The following is an 18,493-nucleotide window of genomic DNA, read 5'->3' as shown; positions in this document are numbered from 1 at the left end:
CCACTGACCCTCCTAAATATTTTAAGTATTTTTGCAAATATTAATGGAATATAACACCATTGTTCATAATATCCAAAAAGCAGAAACAACCCAAATGGCCAAAAAATAATGAATGGATACATAAAATGTAGTATATCCATTCAATGGAATATTTCAGCTGTAAAAAGGAATGAAGTACTGAGAAATATTCAATACTACAACATGGATGAACCTTGAAAATGTTACTGAATTGGTCAACCGGACCCATGCTTAGAGAATAGATCTTAAGTGTTATCACCAAAAAAAGAAAAGTAACTATGGGAGGTAATGCATGTGTTAATTAACTTGATTGTTGTAATCATGTATACTTATAAATATTATATATAGTATAATATTTAATAATATTATATAATAGTTACATATAAAATATTTATATATATAAAGTCATCATATTGTACACCTTAAAAATCATGTCATATAACCTAACTATATACAATTTTTATTTGTTAATTATACCTCAGTGAAGCTGGAAAAATAAAGTCCTCTTTCCTCTTCTCTCTAGTGTGAGCCCTTTGGACTACCAATGACTGCACAAGGAAGGAAAATTAAGGAAATATAAGAACAGGATGATTTAGGTAAATGCAGGTGCAAAAAGAAAAGTTTTCTGCTATCCAGGCCCTTTCACTTAGATGGACTTTAATGCTCTTCAAAGTCAGAAAATGTAAAACATCAATAAATGACTGTTTTAGTAATAGGCAGCAGAAATGTGTTTGGAATTTATGACTCATCAAAGACTGGGATTTTTTTTTTTAATTGGGGTATAGTTGTTTTACAATGTTGTGTTAGTTTCTACTGTACAGCAAAGTGGAGTTCCCTGTGGTATACAGCAATTCTCATTAGTTATCTATTTTATATGTATTAGTGTATATGTGTCAATCCCAATCACCCAATTCATCCCACCCCCCACCCTTTCCCCCCTTGGTGTCCATATGTTTGTTCTCTACATCTGTGTCTCTATTTCTGCCTTGCAAACTGGTCCATCTGTACCATTTTTCTAGATTCCACATATATGTGTTAATATATTATATTTGTTTTTCTCTTTCTGACTTACTTCACTCTGTATGACAGTCTCTAGGTCTGTCCACGTCTCTACAAATGACCCAATTTCGTTCCTTTTTATGGCTGAGTAATATTCCATTGTATATATGTACCACATCTTCTATTTTTTATTTATTTATTTATTTTTGGCTGCCATGGGTCTTCATTGCTGCGCGCAGGCTTTCTCTAGTTGTGGCGAGCAGGAACTACTCTTCGTTGTGGTGCGTGGGCTTCTCATTGCGGTGGCTTCTCTTGTTGCAGAGCACAGGCTCTACGCGTGCGGGCTTCAGTAGTTGTGGCTCGCGTGCTGTAGAGCACAGGCTCAATAGTTTTGGTGCACGGGCTTAGCTGCTCCGCTGCATGTGGGATATTCCCGGACCACGCTTAGAACCCATGTCCCCTGCATTGGCAGGCAGTGGATTCTTAACCACTGTGCCACGAGGGAAGTCCCCATCTTCTTTTTTTTCAATTAATTAATTTTATTTTATTTGGGTATAGTTTTTTTACAATGTTGTGTTAGTTTTTACTGTACAGTGAAGTGGAGTTCCCTGTGCTATACAGCAGGTTCTCATTAGTTATCTATTTTATACATACTAGTGTATATATGTCAATCCCAATCTCCCAATTCATCCCACCCACCCTCCCCCTCTTGGTGTCCATACGTTTGTTCTCTACATCTGCATCTCTATTTCTGACTTGCAAACCAGTTCATCTGTACCATTTTTCTAGAGTCCACATATATGCGTTAATATACGATATTTGTTTTTCTCCTTCTGACTTACTTCACTCTGTATGATAGTCTCTAGGTCCATCCACGTCTCTACAAATGACCCAATTTCATTCCTTTTTATGGCTAAGTAATATTGTACCACATCTTCCTTATCCATTCGTCTGTCAGTGGACACTTAGGTTGCTTCCATGACCTGGCTATTGTAAATAGTGCTGCAGTGAACACTGGAGGTGCATGTGTCTTTTTGAATTATGGTTTTCTCTGGGTATATGCCCAGTATTGGGATTGCTGGGCATTATGGTAATTCTATTTTTAGTTTTTTAAGGAACCTCCATACTGTTCTCCATAGTGGCTGTATCAGTTTACATTCCCACCAACAGTGCCAGAGGGTCCCCTTTTCTCCACACCCTCTCCAGCATTTACTGTTTGTTTGTAGATATTTTGATGATGGCCATTCTGACGGTGTGAGGTGATACCTCATTGTAGTTTTGATTTGCATTTCTCTAATGGTTAGTGATGTTGAGCATCTTTTCATGTGCCTCTTGGCCATCTGTATGTCTTCTTTAGAGAAATGAAAGACTGTGGGATTTTACAAATAGCGATCACTGTGTATATGAATAGTGCCGTGTGTTTTCCCTCTCCACTGGTTAATTTAGTACTAGTTATAACTATAAATTTCGAATGTCCATTCTGAAAAAACGATCCAAGAAAGAGATAAAACTCCCCCAGTTTTCTGTCATTGTTCATTATACATGGTATAGAAATAAGTACACAAAATGAGGAAGAGAGCAGCATAAAGTTGAGCAGCTTTCTTTCAATAAAAAAAAAACACTTTGAAGCCTTTGATTTAGAAAAGCCAATATTTATTTAACTTAAGTACCCGGAAGAGATTAAATAAATGCCAAGAATTAAGAAGACATGACTGTACATGTCTTCTATAAAACTGTTCAAAGTAATACACTTTACAGACAATATTCAGATTCTGCATAGAGTCACAATATTCTAAATCATTCAACAAATATTACTCAGCACTTAAATGGCAGACACTGTTCTAGATACTTGGACTATATCAATGAACTATCATATTCCCTGGAAGTCAGAGTTCCAACTATCTCAAACACCTAGAACCCAATTGCCAAAAAAAAAAAGTGCAAAAGTCTCAGAGTCCTTTGCCTTACTTTATTCTTTTTTTTTTTTTTTTTTTTTTTAATTTATTTATTTATGGCTGTGTTGGGTCTTCGTTTCTGTGCGAGGGCTTTCTCCAGTTGTGGCAAGCGGGGGCCACTCTTCATCGCGGTGCACAGGCCTCTCACTATCGCGGCCTCTCTTGTTGCGGAGCACAGGCTCCAGACGCGCAGGCTCAGTAATTGTGGCTCATGGGCCTAGTTGCTCCGTGGCATGTGGGATCTTCCCAGACCAGGGCTCGAACCCATGTCCCCTGCATTGGCAGGCAGATTCTCAACCACTGCGCCACCAGGGAAGCCCTGCCTTACTTTATTCTAATAAGTTCAGATCTCTGAGTTCCCAGCCCAGAAATTAGAATGTTATCATTTGAAAGGAAGGGAAAAAGAAGAGGTGAAATTTTAAGCATGTATTTTTCTGAATTTTATACCTATACATTCCAGCTTTAAGGCTCATTTATTTACAGAACACAAGGGCTTTATAATGTTTACGTACATGTATTTGAAATCGATACATTAACATCTGGATCTTTTGTAAATTAAAAAAGCTATTTTATAATGTAGGGAATATTTTCTTTAGGAAGTGAAAAATTCACCACCTTTATGGAGCTCACCTTCTAGTAGGGAGAAAAGACAATAAATAATAAACATACTAAATAAGTAAATCATATTGTGTGTTAGAAGGTGAGAAATGATATATAAAACATAAAGCAAAGAAGAGAGGATCAGAAGTGTGGGGCTAGGTTGTAGTAATGGGGCTGCTATTTCAAATAATTTAGTCAAGTTAAGCCTTATTGAGGTGACATTTGATAATTTTAATAGTAGTTATACACAGATTTGATGTACAATAATATTTATCAATTACATATATATTACATATCAGATATATCTTATATCTGGATATAGTTATAATAAAAATATAGCAACTGCTGAAAAAATCAAGACATTCTTTCTGTAGTGCACTATTATGAGTGTGTCACAGTAAAGGCTGGAGAGCTTGAGTTTGCATATGACCCTTAGCAGCAGGACAATCCCTTTTTCAGCTTGTATGCCAGCAATAAGTACATCCCTTTAACACAAAAAAATTATTCAGCACTTGTTTCATGTGTTCAGCACTTTTGAGTGTATGCCCAGCCCCCATAAGGCAGAAGTTTCAAGGGATCTCCTGCTATGAGGCTCTAGCTTACTCAGTATGTGATTAGAAATCCTGATATCTGGGAGAAGGATTTTGTAGAAATAAATTATAAAGGGAAAGAAGCAAAATGAATCAGAGGTTAGCCTTTGAGGAAAAACAACAAACATAATTTACCTTTTAAATTATTGACAGGAAAACCCTCTGTTTATAAGTAGTGTTTTATTGCCTGATTGAATAATTACTCTTTGAAACTACCCATATGGTTAAACATTAAGTGCCATTTGCTAAGCTGTCCTATAGGTCTAGCTCTTTGCAGTTTTATAGCAGAAGTTGCACTTTCTTGACTTCTAGACATACATATTTAATGTGAAAAGCAAAAAATAATTAAATATGAAAGCTAAACTACAAAGGCTCTATTTAAGGTATGCAAATAGTATTGATGACTAGTGATAAGAATGACCCTGCTTATCGTCTGTGCGAGATCAAATAATTGACTCATCAACATGAGGAAATGCACTTCAGGTCACTCTGTTGTCATAAAAATACTTTTAAATTAATAATCTCTATAGTCCTTCATGTTCCACTTATATTCTTTACTATTAACATCACCCCATAGAAAGGCAAAGTACATTTTGGTTTATTGAAGGTAATATACAATTAGGCATAAAATTTGCCTGTGATTAAGTTTATATTCAACATGTTCCCAAAGGGATTTGAAGCTGCTTGCAATACCATCCTGGATACAATGAATGGTAGATAAAGATGAAGCGAATGCCAGTATGCTAACACTAAGAGTCAGTTCAGTTTCTGTAACTGAGTTTTCAAATTTTAAGCAGCTAGTGTAAAAATGGAAATAAAGTACACTTTCTAGCTCTTAAAAGAAATCACATGTGTTCCTCAAGAAAAACCTGTTGTCCTGGCATTTATTTTTAAAATAATTTCTTTGGTGGGGTTTTTAGTAGGAGAAGTCAGTGATGAAAGGGACAAGGCCTTCAGTAGCATTTTTATAGCAAAGGTATAGACAAGTTCCCTAAGGCTGTTCCGATTTTCTTGAGAATAATAATTTTTTAAAGCTATACTTCAAAACCATAAACTTAAAAAAATTGACTTTGAATTCTTCCAACTTTTTCTCTTCACCTATGCCTGGTGAATGTCTCCTGCCTTAAAGTGACAATCCAATAGCAATGATGGCTGTCTCTCTTCTCTGGGGATGGCAATATCACTAAAGCTCATTACAAAACTTGGATATGCAAGAGTACTTATGCATTAACTGAAAATGGACTCATCTTGTCTTCTGAATCTACATGCAAAGAGTGAATGCCTCCCTAGAACGTATATGGCCACAACCAAGAGGTTCATGTCAGCAAGCCACACTCTTCTAAAAATGTAAATCAGATCATACCCCTCTCTGACCTTCCAATGCTATTAAAATAAAATTCAAATTCCTTAACTTACTTCCAAGATTCTGCATAATCGGGCCCCATCTTACTCCTGTAATCTCACCTCCTACCACTTTGCTGCTCATTTATGATACACCAAGCACCCTGACCTCCTCTCTGTTCCTCAAGTACGTCGAGCTCTTTTCCATCTTTGCTATTTCCTCTGCCGGGAATGCTCTTCCCCAGATATTTGCACTTCTAAATCCTTCTCATTCTTTAGGTAAGAGTGGACATTCTTGCCTTGTTTTTGATTTTAGGGAGAAAATGCCCAATTTCTCACCATTAAGTATGATGTTAGGTGTAGGTTTTTTGTAAATGTTCTTTATCACGTTGAGGAAGTTCCTCTCTATCCTTAGTTTACTGAAAGTTTTTTGGGTTTTTTTTTTTTTTTTTTTTTATCGTGAATGGCTTTTGGATTTTGTCAAATGCTTTTTCTACATTAATTGATATGATCACATTATTTTTCTTTTTAGCCTGTCGATATGGTGGGCTACATTGATTGATTTTTTAATGTTGAGCCACCTTGCACACCTGGAATAAATCCCACTTGTTTGTGGTGTATACTTCTTTTCACTGCTGGATTCAATTTGCTAATATTTTGGTGAGGATTTTTGCTTCTATGTTCATGAAAGATTTTAGTCTGTAGTTTTTTTTTGTTGTAAAGTCTGTTTGTTTTTTGTGTTAGGGTAATGCTGGCCTCATAGAATGAGTTAGGAAGTGTTCCCTCGGCTTCTGTTTTCTGGAAGAGATTGTGGAGAATCAGCATTATTTCTTCCTTAAATATTTGGTAGAATTCACCAGTGAAACCATCCAGGCCTAGTGCTTTCTATTTTGGAAGGATATTAGTGATACAATTTCTTGAATAGTTATAGGCCTATTCAGATTGTGTTTTTCAAGGAGTTCATTCATTTCATCTAAGTTATCAAATTTATGGGCCTAGAGCTGTTTATGTTATTTCTTTATTATTCTTAAGTGTCCATGTAATAATCCCTCTTTCATTTCTTTTTTTTTTAATTTTATTTATTTATTTATTTATTTATTTATTTATTTATTTATTTATTTATTTATTTATTTATTTATGGCTGTGTTGGGGCTTCGTTTCTATGCGAGGGTTTTCTCTAGTTGTGGCAAGTGGGGGCCACTCTTCATCACGGTGCATGGGCCTCTCACTATCGCGGCCTCTCTTGTTTGCGGAGCACAGGCTCCAGACGCGCAGGCTCAGCAATTGTGGCTCACGGACCTAGTCGCTCCGCGGCATGTGGGATCTTCCCAGACCAGGGCTCGAACCCGTGTTCCCTGCATTGGCAGGCAGATTCTCAACCACTGCGCCACCAGGGAAGCCCCAAAAAGTTTAATTTTAAGAGTAGAAATTAGTATAAATTTTGCTGTTATAATAATTGTAAAGCACAAAGATAAATAAAATACAGTAGCATTATTAATAAACGAGATTGATAAGAGGTGGCATAGAAGTAGAAATCCTATAGGCTGAGCACTTGAAATTCATAACTACTCTTATGCCAATCTTTATTTGGCCTAATATTGCAGTGAACTGAATTAATTTTGATGAGCAGAGAGGAAGGTGTTTTGATGGTTGCCACTCTCTTTTTTTCTTCTCTTCCTTTTAAGGGAGCAAGAAAAATGTAGAGCAAAACAAATCATTTCTGTCCCAGGTTCTACCCCATTCACTGATTCTAGACTAACCAACTCTCAGGTAACAAGTATAAATGAATGACTTCACAGAGAATTACATAATACCTGAGTTGATGCAATAAGAGAAAGACAGCATGAAAAGATGGGGAGAAATATTGTCAATAGGATTTGCTATCCATAGACTGAGGGGAGAGTGAAAGAAAAAGAGGAGTCACGAATGACTTAATGCTTTTGTTTAGCTTGTGCAAATGAAAGAATGAAATGGCACTTTACTGAGATCTAGGACAATCAGGGTACAAATCAAGAGTTTGTTTTTTCAGTTTTGTTGTGATTAGTTAGGCAATCAAGTAGAGATGGAACTGAGCAGTTAGATATAGAGCCTGGAATTCAGAGAAGAGGAAAGGGGTATACATGACACACAGGGAGGGGATGTAGATGAGGAGGGAAACAAAAGTTCAGAGAAGTAAGCCTGAGAGTGTTCCAACATCTATCTAGCTGTCAGGAAGAAGAGGAAGAGCCAGTAAACAAGACCCTGGTGCAACCAGTGAGTTACAGAGAATCAAGAGAGAGTTGTGTTCCAGAAGCCAAGGGAAGGTCTTGTTTAAAGAAGGGATGTTCACTGTTTCAAATGCTGCTGACAGGCCAAATACAATGAGGACTGGGAACCACTGTTTTGACAATAGTTGTGGTTTTGTTTTTTTTTTTTTTCTGTGACCTTGGGCAAGTTAGTATTGTACTTATGCTCTGGACCCTGTTTTAAAATGGGGATGGACATCTATTAAGGCTGTTGGGAGGAATGACTAATACATGTTTGGGGTATAATAGAGGCGGGGCAGGTGCGGGGTTGTTAGCAGTGACTGGTAGCGGTCCCGCTCAGCCATTGGTCGGCCATTGGTCACAATGGGCCCCTCCCGGAAGCAGACCACCGTTAGCAGCCATTAGGGAGCAACCCTTAGAAGGCTACCATTAGCAGTCCCAGCCAGCCATTGGTTGGCATCGCAATGGGCCCCTCCCACTCCCCTTCCTCTGTATAAAGGAGCCCGAATTGGGACTGAGGGAAGATTTTGTTGGGGGAGACACTAGTCTGCCATCTTCTTGATCTGCTAGCTTTCTGATTAAAGTCATTATTCCTTGACGCAACAATTCGTCTCCCGATTTATTGGCCTATCTGTCGTGCAGCGAACAGAGTGAGCTCAGTAATTTAGGGGAATGGTGGGATCCTAAACAAAATAGAGGAGAGTAAGCAGAGACCGCAGCATTGCCAGTTCACTTCAAGGAGTATTGCTACAAAGGGAAAAGAAGAAAAGGGACAGGATCTAAAAGGACATAGAAGTTCAAGCAGAGGAGGATTTATCATGAAGCTAATAAAGCTTACATTTCAGGGCTTCTCATCTGCACCGGCTTCTTCTGTGGCCCTAGGAAGGGCCCTAACAATGTGTTTCTGTGAAAATATGTTTTTGTAAAATTTCCCAGGATAAAATATTTTAATGACAATGAACCAGTGTCTCCTTCCATTCTAGCTTCCCTCCATCAAGTGTTCTCTACTTTTGTCTGGCTGCAGACCCTGCTGGTATTTGAGTAAAGGAGAGTTAAGTTAGGAATATAGGTAATTTGGGTCCACGTTTTGTTTTAACTCTGAACAACAAAAGTATTTTCAAGTATAACAAAAACAATGATTGCATTGAATTGAGAATTACATTCCTTCTTCTCTACCACTTAAATCCTGAAGAACTTGAGTGAGAAAAAATAAAACTACCTATCCAAGCCTAATGTACTGTGAAAATAGAAGTACCAAGAATTTCAAGTTTCTAGTCACAAAGTTATAAACCAATGCAGTTATTCTTGGCTCTAGATGCATTAATTTTCATTTTTTGAAGAAATGTGTAATCATGTGAAGCAAAATAAATTTGAGAACGAATGTAAGGATTTAAAACAAGAAATGCTGTGAGATAATAATGAGACAGGGTAGGACCTGGAGCCTGAGACCCTTTACTCAGTCCTTGCACCTGGACAAATGTCTCCTTGAGCAACAGAATACAAAGAAACTATAAACGACTGAAAATATCTGCACACATGCACAGTTAGGGCAGTTATGAACAATAGGATACAAAAGGCCAAAACCCAGCTGCTACTTCTGAGGTGCCAGGAGCAAAAGCAGGGTACTGCCGTAATCCCTGCACACAGCACCACCAAGAGGGTGGGCAGACCACCTAAGCCACGCCTCCGGCCCCATCCACAGATCAACCCCTACCCTCACCCCATTTAAGGAACCAGCTTACCCCCCCCCCAAGGGGTTGAGCAAGTGAACCTGTTACTTGTTTTCACTTCCTCGTGCTGCCGCAGTAGTCCTTATAAAGTGTTGCCTGAATTCCTTGTCTGGTCTCGTATCAATTTCTGTTGATTACAGAGTCCAAGAAACCAGGTCAGTAACAGTAAGGAAGGTGACTCAGCAAAATATGCGTCCTTTTGCAGTAAATGCCTACTCGGAGAACGAAACCTCTTCGTTAAATACAGTAAAATAGAAAAGAAGAAATTAGCAAGGAAGTTATATTTCCATTAGAATTTTTAAGACTTTCTGAAATACCTAGACAGCCACAATTTCTTTAATGTTAATTTGAACCACTCAGTGGCAAACCAGTATCTCTGTAAAATATAGTATTGTATGAACACTACAATTCGACTACAACTTTGTTGCAGGAAAATGGAGGGCTCAAGAAGATGGTCATGTCCCAGGTTTCAAGCGAGTGAGTCCATGGGGCAGGCCACCAAGTGAGGGTCCTTGGCCTCATGTAGGAAAGAATCCAAGAGCAAGCCACGGTAAAGTGAAAGCAAGTTTATTTAGAGAGATACACATTCCACAGGCAGAATGCAGCCCTCTCAGAAGTCGAGAACAGCCCTGGGCTGTGGGCGTGGTTAGTTTTTATGGGCTGAGTAATTCCATACATGAGTAGGAGGGATATTCTAACTATTTTGAAGAAGGGGCAGGGATTTCCAGGACTTGGGCCACCACCCACTTTTTGGCCTTTCATGGTCTGCCTCAGAACTGTCTTGGTGCCTGTGGGTGTGTTATTTAGCATGCTAATGTATTACAATGAGCTTCAAGGTATACTAGAATTCGAATCTTGCACCATCTTGGGCCTAATTTGTTCTAACTAGTTTATATAGTATCCTCAACAGCTGTGTCATTCTTGTAAAGGTTGTGCCCTGCCCCCTTTCCTCCTATTTCAACTTGATGCACATTAAGTAGTAATAAATGTGAAACTTTATTTCCAGAAATCTTGAAATAACTTTTCATAAACTGCTGGATTTGTATACAACACTTTCCTAGTGTAATATACAAATACATGGTCGCTCAGCCTCTCCTAGAAGAACATGAGGGACACAGAGCTGCCGCTTTCACAGGGGGCCCATATTTTTGTTGCTTACTTACTCTGCTTCACATTATAGCAAGGAGCTCCAAGGCTACAAACATGGAGCAGACTCTGTAACCTTAGAGAGGTTGCTCCCAAACTCACTCTCCTTTTCGTTGATACTCTTCTCCCTCCTTTCCTCCCAGTTCTCATCTTTTGTTTTGTACAGGCATTTGGGGGTGGGGGGAGTGAATACTAACATAAATATTTAAAAGAGCATAAAGTGAATGTCCCTTCCTACAAGTGGGCATCTTCAAGGAAATGCATTCCTGAAATCATGATCCCTACAATAGGGAATAAGAGAATAAGACATCTGCATAGCTAGGTGAATTAATTTTGAAATTACCTTCACCTTGCAGTGGTGGGCTTCTTAAAGACTCCTCCATCTGTATGACACATGCGGATTCTCGATAACCGTACTCAAGTTGTTGCTTTTGGCGTCTCTTCCTTCTTTAGGACCCAATAGATGCATTCTTGAAACAGTTGCAAACCCACAGCTGATGTTTTCCATTTTAAGAATGTCTTTTCATTGTTTTCATTACAAAACAGCCTTTTTTTTTTTTTTTTTTGCGGTAGTCAGACAAAAGCATAACTTCTTTTAGATGTATTTTTTCACTTCATAATGTTTTTCATCAGGAAAAAATGAAATCTGTATTTCAATACTATTGGAGTCCAAAATAGACAACCAGGAGGTATGGATATTTTGTCTCCTTACCCCACAGAATGAAAATACCCTCACTCATTTGCCCACTTTAAGTAATATGAAGTTTCTATGATTGTAGGTAATTCCACACAAAATTATTTGCCAACTCTAACAAAATATTACAAATAGATAAAATATTTTTGTATTTTTGTGTTTGTTCAGATACTTTGCAGAATTGCTGCATTAATTGTGGTTTATATTTGGGGGTTAACCAGACATTAGGGAGAAATTAAAAGCTTACAATAAAAGAAGGCAACTATTAGATTTCTTCTACTCAGGAGAAAATGTTTCCTTCAGGGTCTCAACTATAATTGATTTGAATTCTGGCAAGTGATGCTGAAGGATGATAGAAATACTGATCAAAATTCACAGGAAGTTGGCAATGATTCAGTCTCTGAAAAAATATTGTATTTGATACACACGAAAGACTATATATACAATATGTATGTAAATTACTGTGTAATAAAAGTCACCTACCAAAATAAGAACATTACCAATATTCATGATCTACCTACACCATCTCCCTATCTTACCAAAAAAGGTAACCACTATCACAAATTTTTAGTGCATTGTTACATTCTTTTAAAAAAGTTTTTTTACCACTTATGTATGTTATTCTTAACCAAAACATTGTTTCATTTACTTGCTTTTGAGCTTCATTTTTTAAATGGTATAATGCAGCATGGACGTGCCAGCTATTTGTTTTTTTTTCTCACTTAACAGTATAATTATTTTCTAAAATTTATAAATGTTTTGCACATTATTATGTTTGTATTTTTGCCACTGTATAGCATTCCATTAGTACAATATATCAGAAGTTTTCTATTCATTCTCCTGTTAATGGCATTTGGGTTATTTCATGTTTTTCTTTTTATGTTTAAATTGTCATTTAACAATTTAATAATTCTTAATTTTTCTTTCATAGTTGTGATTTTATTCAATCATGTTCAGATATTATGAATAATCTGTAAACAAATCTTTACATTTAAGTACCAAAAATCTAAAAAGTCATCTAGGCCAAGATTAGGGAGCAGTTTTCTTTAGAAGCAATTCTCTCTCTCCCTCACTATATCTATAAATAATGGCTTGGAGACAGACATTAAATAGTTTGAAATATTTCAGGCATGTTAAATGAATAACTGTGACTCCAAATTGCCATTTAGTTATACTTCAAGGTATAGGATGTGAAAACTGCCCTCCCTATCAAGACAGTCAAAACCTCTCAGATAAATATCCCCACATGTTTTGGTTGTACAAAAAAAAAAAAAGAATAGCCAGCACGTGAATTCTTCTTTTAAAAAAAGTATGTACACACACACACAGTTGGCTGTGGTGGTATTCATTCCTTCCAAATGTGATTTTAGAGCTATTTTTTAAAAACTTGCATTTACAAAGTAGGTGATAAAAATATTTTTCTGGCTTGTAAAAAGGATACAGAAACCACCAAGACTTGGTAAATGATATTAATCAGACTGACGTCTCTCTCTCCTGCTAACTCTCCTCATTTCTACTTTCTTTAACTTCTGCAGGTTATTTGTCTTTAGTTTCCTGGATAGACATTTCAGCCTGTTTCCCTTTTGCTCTATTTTTTCATTTGTAATTTTTTGGCAGATGATTTCTTCTTTCTCACTGCCCTTTTGAGTTTGGTTTCAATGTCTGCAAGAATTAGTTTAGCTGAAAATCTTGCCAGTTTCCTCTAGAGCTCTTCTTTTACTATCCCTTCAGCTAAACTGATCTTCACCTTGAGCTACTGTGGCAGTGGTTTGTGGTGGGGAGGGCAGGTGCCTGGGTGCCTATGGCCACAGCACTGTGGGAAACTTTACAAAGCCAGGTTGCATGGTTGTTGCTGCTAAAATCATCCCCGTTTTGTTTGCTTTTACTTTATTTTATTCTCTCAACTGTTTAGTAAATTATACACTCTAATTTTATTCTTTGCTATTCTTTAAACCTTACTGTGATACCTAATTTAACACAATCTCATCTAATCTGTATCTTAATATTCCTCATGAATAACATAAGGAATTTAGAATACTTCATTTCTAAATATCTCTCATAAGAGCTTTCAGCTGTGTTCTTTTATAGATGATCTGTCTTTTCTCTCTGGCTGCTTTTACAATCTTCTCTTTTTCCTAAGTTAACTGCAATTTTACTACTATGTGTCTGCAAAATTCTCAGTCATATTGTAGCATATTGCCTCGCCTCCATTCTATCTGCTCATTCTTTCTGAGGCTGTGATGTAAGATCTTCTCATTTCCCCCCACATATCTTAACTTCTTTATACATCTTTAAAGGACTGTCTCTTTACTGCATACTAGATAATTTTTTCAGTTTTATTTTCCACTTCACTACTTCCCGCTTCAGCTGTGTTTAATCTGCTATTTAACCTAGTTATTGAGTTTTTAAAGTGTTTTTAGTGTGAAATTTACTGAACATACAGAAAAGAACATAAAACATAAATGTATAATATAATGAAAAATTATATTGCAAGCACACACATATCCTCTTCCAAGCCAAGAAATGGCTGTGTGCCCCTTAATCATACCTCTTTGCATTCCTCAGCAGTAAATACTTGCTAGACTTTTGTAGCAATCATTTCTGTTTTATACTTTAAAAAATCACTTATGTTTATAGATTTAATCAGTATAGTTTGCTTTTGAAAAATGGAATTGTATTGCTATATTCTTTTGTGTCTTCTTTTGCTCAAAATTATGTTTATAAAATTCATAGAGGACTTCCCTGGCAGTCCAGTGCTTAATACTCCACGCTTCCAGTGCAAGGGGTGTGGGTTCGATCCCTGGTCAAGGAACTAAGATCCAACATGCCACGTGGTGTGGCTATAAATAAATAAATAAATAAATATTCATTGAAATTATTTCTTATAGCTCCGTTTTATTCATTTTCATTCCTGTATAGTCACATTTCTATAGGAATGGAATGCTGGGTCATAGGGGATGCATATCTTTGATTTTAAAGGGCCATGCCAGAATGCTATTCAAAGGGGTTGTATCACCTTACGTGCCACCAGCAATTTATGAGACATTATCCATTGAATTTTTTTTTATAAATTTATTTTATTTATTTATTTTTGGCTGCATTGGGTCTTTGTTGATGCATATGGGCTTTCTCTAGTTGTGGCAAGTGGGGGCTACTCTTCGTGCAGTGCACGGGCTTCTCATTGCAGTGGCTTCTCTTGTTGCAGAGCACAGGCTGTAGGTGTGCGAGCTTCAGTAGTTGTGGCACGCAGGCTCAGTAGTTGTTGCGCACAGGCTTAGTTGCTCCGCGGCACGTGGGATCTTCCTGGACCAGGGCTCGAACCCGTGTCCCCTGCATTGGCAGGCAGATTCTTAACCACTGAGCCACCAGGGGAGCCCTATCCATTGAATTTTAATTTCAGCATTTCTATTTTTAATTTCCAAAATATATCTTTAGGTTCTTTTTAAAGTCACTCTTTTCATTTTTGTTAGTCTCTTTTTACTTGCTCAATTTTGTGATTTCATCTTTTATATTTAAAATTTTATAAATATTCATTTTATACTCTGTATATGATCATTCCAAAACCTAAATCATTAGGACTCTTATCTGTTTTTTTTCCTGCCGACTCTTATTTGTGGTTGCTTATGTCTCTGGTGATTTTTAAAATAATGTATTTAATTTTTAATAACTTAATTTCTAAAATAAATATTTTATATACTTATTTGATCTGAGCATGATCTGCCATTAAGTGTCTTATTAACTACTTATGCTCTATTGTGGTTTCCTGGGGGGTGTGAGAGGATAAAAATCATGCATATGGGATTAGAGTTGACAGATATTAAGAGTAACCATTATTCCTTAAGCTTTTTTACATTTCCCAAATTTCCTACCATAAATACATAATACATAATACTCTTAAAACCGGGAAATAATGTTAAAATAACCATGGAAGCAGAATACTTGCCAACCACAAATGAACTCAGCTAGTAAAATTTTATCATACATTATGAGGTAGGATTTTAGATCACTTCTTAGGAGGCTATTTATTGAAGATTAAGGTATCTTCTTCTCTGTGACTTACTATTCCATAACTCTGTCAGTGCAGGGGCTTAAAAGGGAATGCTATTCTCTAGAGATTATTTTTAAATATTGTTTTTAAAATTCTAATATCAGCCAGGGATTTCTACCCATTTGGGACCACTTTAGCTCCCACCTAGATCCCTGACTTAATGCTGGAGTCCTTTCTACTAGACATAGCAGGTCTTTTTTTATTAAAATGGATATGGAGGAATGGCTTTGGGTAAGTATGAAATGGTTTATACCTAAGGAAAGGAGACCAAAATGCAAAGAAAAAATCAGGGTAGGGAGGAGAGAATCAAAAAACTATATTTATGGGATTTAATTATAAGAGTTGGAGATAAAAACAGATCTTTAAGCCAACTTGGATACTCTCTCACTACGGATACATTCTCTGGCCTACTGCCTCTTAATCAGTCAAACACAAGACACAGGCAGGAATTTCCAGGTAGCCTTTTCTGTCCAAGTGTTCAATCTTTAAGTACTGATCTGGAGTTCAAGGTCGACTTCTGGCAACACTCCCAGAATATGGCAGGTGGGTCCTCCAGGATTTTTGGCATCCTGCAAAGAATGATGGTCAACTCTTGCAGTTTGAAAAATTAGAAAAAAAGAGTGGTGGCTTCCCAGCTTGGCTGGGAAGTTCTGATTCATCCACCGTATTCACTAGACATTGCATCTTTGGATTTCCATTTATTTCGGTCTTCACAAAATTCTCTTAATGGAAAAAATTTCCATTCCCTGTTAGACTGTAAAAGGTACCTGGAACAGTTCTTTGCTCAAAAAGATAAAAGGTTTTGGGAAGATGGAAGTATGAAGTTGCCTGAAAAATGGCAGAAGGTAGTGGAACAAAAGGGTGAATATGTTGTTCAATAAAGTTCTTGGTGAAAATGAAAAATGTGTCTTTTATTTTTACTTAAAAACCGAAGGCACTTTTTGGCCAACCCAATAATTGGAGAGCGAGGGGGAAGGGAACTGATTTCTCAGTCCCTTATTGTTTCTGATGTGATAGGTGCTTTCACATATGTTCTTTCATTTCTTCACACAATCTTGTGAGGTAAGTATCATCCCCACTTACCGATGAGGAAACTGAAGCTCAAGAGTGACTTCCCTAATGTATCAGAGTTTTGAGTGGCAAACTCAGTATTTTGAACTCTCTTCTATCAGCATTACTTAATGAAAAAAGTAGAGGAATTAGTACTACTACAAGATGCTTTTTCCAGAATCAAAGGAGATGATGTTCACAAATACCTTTTCCAAACTAAAACATGTTAAACAAGGTGCTAATTATGAGGATGCCATAATAAGTAAAACAAACAGATATCCAGTTTCTATCATTTGAGCATAATGCCTTGAATAAAGCATCCAGTGGACTAGAGATCATTGATTGATAGGCATTTAAATCTTAATGTTTTACGTTGATGTACCTTTTTAAAAATAGTGAGCATTTAGCTGTTGTATTGGCAGGTGGCTATGTTGAGTCCATATCATTTGTATAATTCAATATTCATAGCGCACAAACACATCACAGGATGTGTTTTGTAACAAAAGACAAAAATAAGGCATGGTCCCTGCTCAGCAGGCTTACAGTCTGAAAGGCCTTAAGATACAGGGGATATAACTATAGGGAGAGAAAACTTTATCTTTAAAAAACGTTTTTGCATGAAAAATTTCCAAGTCTTTGGTGATAATCAATGAAATGCCTTAATGAAGCAGGTTTGGGAATGGGAATTAAAGAGAAGGTACCCATTCGGATACTGTGAGAGAAGATTGATTTGGTTTCTAGGGTATAATGAACAAGTGATTCTCAACTGATGGCAAGAAGATGCTTCCCTGGGTATCAGAATATTTGGGGTTGGAACAAAAAGGCTATGAGTTTTCAAAACAAGATGGTACCTTATGCCTTTGATTCAATTTCATTTCATTTACTTAAAAAATCCAGTTAACACTGAAGGGAATGTAGGTCTTTTTGGTTTCTAAATGGGAGAATGCTTTAAAAAAGTAAGAGGTACCAAGATGAAGACCAAGAAAAATAAACAGTACAATGTGGTGTTAGAAGAAAATTGGAAAAACAGAAATGAAAGGGAAGAGTCAAAGGTAAAGATCACAAAGCAATGGAAGAATTAACAGGATGACTCTGGGTTAGTTAGTAAGGTCAGGTGAGGGGAAGGCTTACTCTGAAATTTGTCCTAGTCGAAACAACTAAAAGATTTAAAGAAGTAATCCAAAGCTCCTACTACAGCAAAAGATAAATTTAAAACAATTTTGATTAAAAAGGAAAAATATACTGTATTTATTTAATAAATAAGTTTGTAATCTATACAGAATTGAATAAAAAGTACAACAAATTATTTTCACTTCTTTACAAAACTGCATACAGTACAACTTGCAAATTGGGTTCAGCATTCTACAAATAGGGCCACACACCAAGATGTAAACTTATTATTGTCTTAAATAAGTAAAGGCTCTAACTGTGTACCACAAACTTTGAATTAAATTCCAGGGAAATACTGCTTTAGTATTGATTGTACCACAGTCTATTTTATTTAAAAAATTAAATAAAATTCCTCAAATACCACTTTTCTACTTGTTTCTGAGTAAACAGTTCCCTATGTAGCAAAATAAAACACAATAAAGACAAAATATAAAATCAGAGGCTGCTATTTATGATATCACTTCCTCTTCCCTTACTTAGCTAGTGTTCTTTTCCTTTCCCTTATTCAGAAAGGAAGTTGAGTGGAAAATGACTTATTCTTATCCTCATTCATTTGCTTCTAGAATTCCTGCTTACATAAATGAATACATCAGTTTTGGTATCTTGACACTATTATTCAGTGTTTACCTATGTCGTTCTAAAAAAGTTAGCCTAGTTTTTTTTTTTTAAGATTAGGCAACAAAATTGGCTTCAAAATAGTTACGTCTCACATAGGCTAGCAGCCACTTGGTAGACTAACTTCCCAATTAAATGTGCACAGAATAACATTTTTTTCAAGTAACCTGGAAACGGAATCAATAGCAATTCTTATTTTAAGCAGATATTCAAGATGATCCACCTTTAGAAACAAAGGCAGATTTAATGTACAAAATGCAGGAACTTATAAGTCTATCCTAGTTCCTGTCC

This window comes from Eubalaena glacialis, chromosome 3, assembly GCF_028564815.1.
Source record: "Eubalaena glacialis isolate mEubGla1 chromosome 3, mEubGla1.1.hap2.+ XY, whole genome shotgun sequence".
Classification (NCBI taxonomy): Eukaryota; Metazoa; Chordata; class Mammalia; order Artiodactyla; family Balaenidae; genus Eubalaena; species Eubalaena glacialis.
This window is presented reverse-complemented; position numbering follows the sequence as displayed.